This window comes from Malaya genurostris, chromosome 2, assembly GCF_030247185.1.
Source record: "Malaya genurostris strain Urasoe2022 chromosome 2, Malgen_1.1, whole genome shotgun sequence".
Classification (NCBI taxonomy): domain Eukaryota; kingdom Metazoa; phylum Arthropoda; class Insecta; order Diptera; family Culicidae; genus Malaya; species Malaya genurostris.
The window spans coordinates 254,162,071-254,171,664 of record NC_080571.1 but is presented as its reverse complement, the minus strand read 5'-3'; positions in this window follow the sequence as shown (position 1 = coordinate 254,171,664).

The window sequence follows — 9,594 nt, the reverse complement described above, 5'->3', positions numbered from 1 at the left end:
ACTATAAATTGTGATTTTAACTATTTGTTCTTATATTTGAGATGACTATTATTGTCAGGATGACCATGCCAGAAAAGTCATAAATACAAATAGTTTAGTCAAGTCGTAGTCTTTGTTGTCTAGTAATTTATACAATACAGATGGTGAATAGTCATATATCATGATTGTTGCTACTATTTAAGCGCATAATTGAAATGACAATGAAAAACAGGCTACGGTTACTATGGTATTTTTCTCAGTGTAGGATAACGAAAGTATGTTGGCCACTCTAATATATATTGATCCGGCGTACATATTTCTGGATGTAATCAAAATGAAACACTTTGTCGCAGAGGTTTTCAGATTATTCCATTGTTTAACTTATTAAGTATGAATTCGTACTTCATTTGGATTACAACCAAAAATATGAGCGCTGGCCAAAATATGTTAGAGTGACGAAAATACCTCCGTTTACTCCATTGTAAATGTACACTCAGAAAAACATTACAGTAACCGCAACCTGTTCCTCATGGTCATTTCAACTATGCACTCTAATAATACACTGAGAAAAATACCATAGTAACCGTAGCCTGTTTTTCATTGTCATTTCAACTATGCGCTTAAATAGTAGCAACAATCATGATATATAGTTACAATGATCCCGTCCATAATAACTGCTGACCCAACAGAACTTCATTAGTAACAACACCAGAAACACACGGGTGCCTACAGCAAGAAACGCTGACTAGACAGATCGACCATAGCAACGACGAGCGACGATCCCTGGAAGAAGAACGGAAGTCCACCGCCACATCAGCAGGATATCGATGAGACGCGTGCATCAGCAGAATAGGTTAGCGCAGGTAAAGCCATGATCGGGCTTAGGAGAGTCAGTTAATTGATTTCAGTTGAGCGGTACAGTTCGTGTACGCGTAGAAGTAAGACGTTTGTAATTAGTTAAGAGTTAATGTGAATAAAAATATATTTTTTTGAAACCCACGAGCCACGTCTCGTTAATGGCGCAGCCGTCCGCAGTTTAGTGAAAAGCGAAAGTGGACAACAGTGCTAAAGAAGAAAAGAGAAAATCTTCTTAAAGTGTACCCCGATATTTATTTTTCAACAGAAGAAATAAAATAACATCATCATCAGACAAGAAGTCAACGTCTGGTCGACTTGTGAGTACCGCCGCCGACCCACTGGAGCAACTGAGCAAAGGAACCAAATCGTGAGTACTAAAATCGTATTATAGTAACATTTTTTACCCACGCCCTTAAGAGACACTACAAGATAGATCTCTCAAGAAGTGTTCACGAGAAAACTTCCTCCCGTTTATTCGCGAACAAACGCTTTGTGATAACTCAAGAGGTGTCATACAGCAACCGAATACCGCACTACAAGATAGACGGTTCTCGGTAAAATTAATTCGAACCACTACAAGATAGAGTTCGTTTTTCCATTTATTACACAAACTAACGTGACAAGGCAAATTTGGTAAACTTCATGCCAAAAGTCAAAGCTTTAAGTAAGACACGAAAACTACTCGGACTGTTGGAAGACGCATCCAGCTCCGATTCGGACAACAGTGAAAAATCCAACGAATACTCCCACGTACCAGTTGATAATTTATCACTGACAGTCGAAAGTCTCAGCATGAACGAGCAAAATCAAACCCAAATAAACCATTTAGAAGTTTTTGCCCAGCAAATGCAAAGCATAATGCAGGCAATAAACGACCTCACCGCGAAACAAAACATGTACGATATACACTTAAATAACAGCGCATCGACCAGCCAAGGCACCGTCGCCAGTAATACGAGAATAGCGTCAGGTGATCCGTTTAGAATACCTGACCCTATCAAAATGCTGCCAACATTCAACGGCAACAAAAAGCAGTTGAATTGGTGGTTGGAAACTGCTGAAAAAACACTTAACAATTACGAACTTCTGGTTTCTCCAGAAATTTTCCAAATTTATCTAACTGCGGTTAATAACAAAATTGAAGGACACGCCAAAGACGTACTATGTACCAATGGCAACCCGAACACATTTCAAGGCATAAAAGAATTAGTTATTTCAGCGCTAGGAGACAAACAAGACTTGTCTACCTATAATTGCCAACTTTGGCACAACAAAATGGATGGTAGTATAACCAAACACTACCATCGAACAAAACAACTAGTTCAAAATATAAAATCACTAGCTAAGCAGAAAGTTAAATACAATGATCATTGGGATGCCATTAATGAATTCATAGACGAATATAGTCTAGCAGCATACGTTAGCGGACTTCAGAAACCCTATTTCGGATACGTTCAGGCAGCAGAACCAAAAAACATCGAAAACGCATACGCTTTCCTGTGCAAATTTTCATCTAATGAGTCCAACAGAAATTTGACCCAGAATCCGTCTTCACAGTCTACATACAAATCAGAATCTCATTTCTCACGAAAACCCAGGCAAGAAAACGAACAAACACAACCAAAACCTTATTATTCAAAGCAACCCAACCAAAGCCAAAAGCCTAAATTAGAAAACGCGGTCGAACCAATGGACACAAAATCAACGAACTCGAGGCTGACTTTGAACAAGCGCACTATCCACAATAACGAAATTTGTACAGACCCAGATGCAGAAGACACCTCATTAGAATCAGAATCCGACTCAGATCCTGAAATCGACACAAATTTTCAACTAGTTACGCTAGAACCACAAACGACTTGAATTTTCTACCTTATTTAGAATGCTTCAATAAAGAAAATAAAGAAAAAATTAGGTTGCTCATTGACACGGGAGCAAATAAAAACCTCATCAAACCAGGCCTTCTCAAAAACTGTAGAGAAACTTCTGAAACAAAAATTAAAAACATTACAGGTCACCATCGCGTCAATAAGAAAGGTAAATACAATTTTCTTGGACTAGGTTTCCCCGCCCAAACGTACTACGAATTAAAATTCCACGATTTCTTTGACGGATTACTAGGATCCGAGTTCCTTGCCAAAACGAAATCGCAAATTAATTACCATAAAGGTACTATAACGATTTCAGGCATTGAAACATTATTCAAGAAATTCTACCCAAACAAAATTCAAAACCACAACCACATCATTACCCTACTTACCGACAACAACGGAGATTGGTTCGTACCAAATTTTTCCAAATTATCTGACAGCATAACTATATGCCCAGGCCTTTATAAAGCTAGAAACCACAAAACAACTGTTCTAATAACAACGAACAGCAAAACAACCCCTGATTTCGGAGCCGAAAAGTTGAAACTCCTTGTGAATAATTTCGAAACATTAAGCTCAATTCCTACAACCGAACACGAAGAGCTCACCATCGACACAATCGATGGTCTCATCAGAACAAATCATCTATCCAAATTCGAGAGAGAACAACTCACTCAACTGATCCTAAGACACCAACGAACCTTGTTGAAATTTAATGAAAAACTAACATCCACAACCGCAATCAAACACAGAATTCTAACTCATAATAATCAACCAGTGTACACCAAATCATACAGGTATCCACATGCTCTCAAAAACGATGTAGAAGAACAGATTAAAGAATTATTAGACCACGGCATAATCCAACATAGTATCAGCCCATACTCCTCTCCCGTTTGGGTCGTCCCAAAGAAAATGGACGCATCAGGAAAGCGAAAAATTAGAGTTGTAATCGACTATCGCAAACTCAATGAGAAAACGATAGACGACAAATTTCCGATCCCGCAAATCGAAGAAATATTGGACAATCTCGGCAAATCGACATACTTCACAACGCTCGATTTGAAATCGTGCTTCCACCAAATCGAAATGGATCCTGATCATATGGAAAAAACGGCATTCTCAACAGCACAGGGTCACTTTGAATTTACCCGAATGCCGTTTGGACTTAAGAATGCCCCCGCTACCTTTCAACGGGTGATGAACAATGTACTATCTGGGTATATTGGAGTTATTTGTTACGTATACCTTGACGATATTATTGTCATAGGATACAACCTTCAGAATCACCTTGAAAATGTATCTAAAGTATTAACTCGCCTTTCTGAATTTAACCTGAAGATTCAGTTAGATAAGTGCGAATTTCTTAAAAGAGAAACAGAATTTCTTGGGCATATCATCACACCCGAAGGAATCAAACCTAACCCAGAAAAAGTAAAAAAAATTCAAGAATGGCAAATCCCAAGGAATCAAAAGGAAATAAAACAATTCCTTGGACTGACTGGATACTATAGGAGATTTATCAAAGACTACTCTAAAATAACGAAACCACTTTCTAAGTGTCTAAAAACAGAAAGCATAGTTGACATCGAAAACACGGAATATCAAGAAGCATTCAAAAACTTAAAAGAAATTATCACTTCAGACCAAATTTTAACATATCCCGATTTCAAATTACCATTTATCCTGACCACGGACGCAAGTAACTATGCGCTTGGTGCTGTATTATCACAAATACAAGACAAAGTAGAAAAACCAATTGCTTTCGCTAGCAGGACATTGAATAAAACTGAAATTAATTATTCAACAACCGAAAAGGAAGCACTTGCAATAATGTGGGCAGTCGATAAATTTAAACCTTACCTACACGGAAATAAATTCAAACTGGTAACAGACCATAAACCGCTAACATTCATCCAGACAGCTACCAAAAATTCAAAAGTACTCCGTTGGCGCCTCGAGCTCGCCACTTACGATTTCGACATCTCTTACAAACCCGGAAAAGCGAACGTCGTAGCGGACGCTTTAAGCCGAAAAATCGAAAACGACAATAGCAACTTAGAAGTACACGTTAACACATCCAGTAACAACAGCTCCAACCAATCCGATGACGAAACAGTTCACTCCGCGGAGTCATCAGAAGACTATTTCATTCACTCCACAGAGAGACCAATTAACAACTACATGAACCAAATCATATTCAAACAAACCAATTTCCACAGCATACTAACAGAGCACCCATTTCCGAATTTCAAAAGGATAACAATTTGCTCACCCAATCATAACCTAGAATCCATAACACAAAACTTTAAAACATATACTAACGGAAGACAAACAGCAGTCCTCGCTCCGGAGAACATGCTACAACTAATACAAAATGTTTATAGAACAAACTTTTCTAACTCTAACATTCATTTCGTAATCACGCAAAACATCGTCGAAGATGTAGCTCTCGAAACCAGACAGGACCTTATCGTAATAAAAGAACACGAACGTGCTCACCGTGGAGTAACGGAGGTAGAAAATCAAATCAAACGTTCATACTTTTTCCCTCGAATGACGAAGAAGATTCGCCAGTTCATCAACTCCTGTCCAATTTGCGCTCAACATAAATACGAGCGTAAACCGTATAATATTAAAATTTCACCTCGCCCAATAGGAAACAGACCGTTTAACCGAGTCCACATGGACATTTTCAGCATGGATAAGTTTTACTATCTTTCCTTAATTTGCGCTTTTTCAAAACATTTACAATTAATCCAGATCAACTCACGCAACCTCACCGACATTAAAAATGCATTATCCCAATACTTTAGAACGTTTCAACCTCCTCAAAAAATAATTTGCGACCACGAAGCTTCATTTACAAGCGTTCAGTTTCAAATTTTTTTGGCAAACTTCGGAACCCACATTGAATTTGCTTCATCGTCAGAATCGAACGGTCAAATAGAGAAAACACACAGCACAATAATCGAACTCTACAACACAAACAAACATAAATTTAAAGAAACTGGTTCACCAGCAATAGTTCAAATAGTTACATCATTGTATAACGACACAATCCACTCCGCTACGACCTACACACCCAACGAAATCATCTTTAATCAACGAAACTCAACAGATCGTAGCGAAATAACAGAAAGGGCTAACCAAATTTTCGAAAATGTTTCAAAACATCTTAATAAAGCAGCCAATAAAATGAAAAAACATAACCAGCTTAAAGAAGAACCACCAGTAGTAAACGAAGAAAGCAGCGTTCACTTGAAAAAGAACACCAGAAAAAAACTAGACCCAAGATTTTCAACAACAAAATGCCTTAAAAACAACGACAGAACCATAATGATAACAAGAAACGTGAAGAGAAACAAAAATAAACTGAAAAGACTAAGGAACCCAAATTAATTGATTATCTTTTTATCTTTTCAGGAATCCAATATTATGGATGTTATCAAAAAAAAAAAAAAAAAACAAGAAAGGATACCCTCTAAGTCAAATAAACCCAACTTATAATCATTTCATTTGCTCTTCTAATTCTAGCCACAAGACAAGACCAGGAAGCGAAAAATAACCAGCTACTAGTATCAATAATTAATAACAAACGAAAACCAAAAACACGAACTGAGACAGAATAAGAAAAATGATAGACAGAAAATTAACATTTTGTTTCTTAATCAGCACGATTGTATATTGTCAGAACCTAGAAATTTCAAATTTAAACGACCAACCAATCTTGACACTTATTACAGGAAAGTGCATAATACAAACAGATACTATAAATATAATACATCCAATCAATATAACAGATTTGGAAAGTACCATAAATCTCTTGTCTAATCTAATTTATTCAAAGTCTGATAATTACTTAAGCCAAATAGCAAAACACAAAATTAGAGAACTTCATTCAAATTTCTTAGAAATTATGCCTAGGAATCGCAGAGTTAGAAGTCTCGAATCGATCGGAACAATATGGAAGTGGATAGGTGGAAGTCCAGACGCAACGGACCTAAGAATTATCAACCAAACCATGAACGAGCTGATAAGCAGTAACAACCAACAGTATAAAGTGAATGAGCAACTCGGAAACCGCCTCAAAGCAGTTACAAAAGCCATTAAAGAGGTGACGGAGAACAAAGCAGCAAACAAACTCGTATTAAATGAGATAGACACCATCGTCACGATAATGAAAATAGACATCATCAATAAACTTTTAGTAAGACATTTCAGACGCCGTCATACTATCCAAAATCTCGTTAACCAGCAACAAAATTCTTTCACGGAATGAAATATCAATTGTTAAATCTATCCTTGATGATCAAGGCATAAGAACAGAGCTTCCAGATGAGGCGCTCAGTTTGGTAAAACCAATAATAGCCGTCAACGATGAAACACTATTGTACATCGTACGAATCCCACAAGTTAGTCAAGAAGAAGCATCAATAGTACGTATAATTCCATTACCCACGAAACAACAGATAATTACTCAGTACCCAAATTATCTGATAAAAACGAGAAAAACCTTATACTTGACGACAAAACCAGATGAATACATCCAACAAAAAACATTCATTAACCAGTTCTCCGACAGTTGTATACAACCCCTAATAGAAGGACGACGCGGTAAATGCATAACGAAAGAATCACCTCAAACTAAGACACAATTTTTAACAGACGATCTGCTACTCATAAGCAATGCTAAAAATGATCTGTTGCAGTCAAACTGCGGTCCAGATGATCGGAACATAACCGGAAATATTTTAATATCTTTTACAAATTGCTCCATTAATTATAAAAATCAAACTTTCTCATCATATTCAAAAGCAATAACGTCGGAAATTCTACAAGGAGCAACGCACAACCTTTTGATAGATCAACAATCGGAGGAAAACGTCCTAGAATTGATAAACAACATGACAATAACCAACAGGAAGAAATTGGAACACGTCTACCTGATGCAATTCAAAAGTCAATTATGGAATTGGAGTCTGCTCGGTGGAATCTCCATCTCAATGATATTCACCATTACGATTTCTGTATATGCTTTCCTCTATCACCGAAAACTATTATACAAAATTATTATTAAACTCGTGAAGAAAAGACGAACCAAAAGCTCATCACAGGCAAATCAACAAAATCAGGACGCATGAGGACATGCTTTTTCACCCCCCGGAGGAGTTACAATGATCCCGTCCATAATAACTGCTGACCCAACAGAACTTCATTAGTAACAACACCAGAAACACACGGGTGCCTACAGCAAGAAACGCTGACTAGACAGATCGACCATAGCAACGACGAGCGACGATCCCTGGAAGAAGAACGGAAGTCCACCGCCACATCAGCAGGATATCGATGAGACGCGTGCATCAGCAGAATAGGTTAGCGCAGGTAAAGCCATGATCGGGCTTAGGAGAGTCAGTTAATTGATTTTAGTTGAGCGGTACAGTTCGTGTACGCGTAGAAGTAAGACGTTTGTAATTAGTTAAGAGTTAATGTGAATAAAAATATATTTTTTTGAAACCCACGAGCCACGACTCGTTAATATATGACTATTCACCATCTGTATTGTATAAATTACTAGACAACAAAGACTACGACTTGACTAAACTATTTGTATTTATGACTTTTCTGGCATGGTCATCCTGACAATAATAGTCATCTCAAATATAAGAACAAATAGTTAAAATCACAATTTATAGTAAGGTGAAATTGCTCTCCAACCTTCATATTTATGAGAAGCGAAATAGTTATTGCTACCATGTAAATATGTTCACAGTACAATAATGTTACCATAAATAGATACATAGTTTAAAAGACGATTATGAAGTTTGAAAACACTATTCATGTAGTCATTATCAACAGAATTTATGTAGTAAGCACATTATCGTACAGTGATTTTAACCTATTATGTGTTTCATGTGCTGACTATACAAATCGTCAATAAACGGATGTACTTTGTTATTATCCCATAAAATTACAATATAGCAGACTATTTCGTACGTGGGTAACACATCAGTGATTGATTTGAAAAAAAAATTATATTGTGACTTATATTGTACAATTTGGAAGGTCTTGCAGGTGAGTAAATTTTGTAGCCTTACTAGTTTCCGTCGATGAAATTAAATTTTTCAACAATTTTACGGCAACGGCTGTTTTCTAGTGAAATCGACGTCTCGTATACTTTTTATTATTCGTTATCGATCGGTGTAGAAACAACATCAAGCGATTGATGAAAACGACGAATATCATCCGATTCCCGGATTCAAATCGCTTGAATCCGACGGAAAAAATAACAATATATCTCAGGTGGGTATTGAAGTTTGCATCTGGACTTGGCTATTAATTTATTTCATGCTGCCCATTCCTGCTTTAGGAAAAACGCCACCGGTCAGAGCCTGGGATCAACAGTTGTAACCATGTAATGCTGCTCCGTGTCTACGTTGCTAATCAATATTTCATCAGGCACATAATCATTTGATTGGATGCAAAAATGAAATAGAATGCAAGGAAACTATTTTGTTGTTCTTGTTTAGAACTCAAATTCATAACACTTTTCAACATTAGCTTATGTTTTGCTGATCTTCAGCATTGTTGAATCAACCATTGCCTTTAGTTTCGAAATAACTAGAAGTGAAATGTAAAAAATACCATGACTCTGGTTATAGCAAAAACTACAATGTAAATAAAGATTCGATCATGGTTAGGTTAACCATCTCAATCGTATTAGTTAGTCATACAATATACTGTTCAATATTACTATTCTAGAGCCGGTACCATTTATAGTAAACATGAACTTGACTATTGTTGAAATCATCAGATTTAACAGTCGGTTGAAAACCACTATACTCGCATGGTCAGGTTGGCCCTCTATATAGTAACTGTTACCATA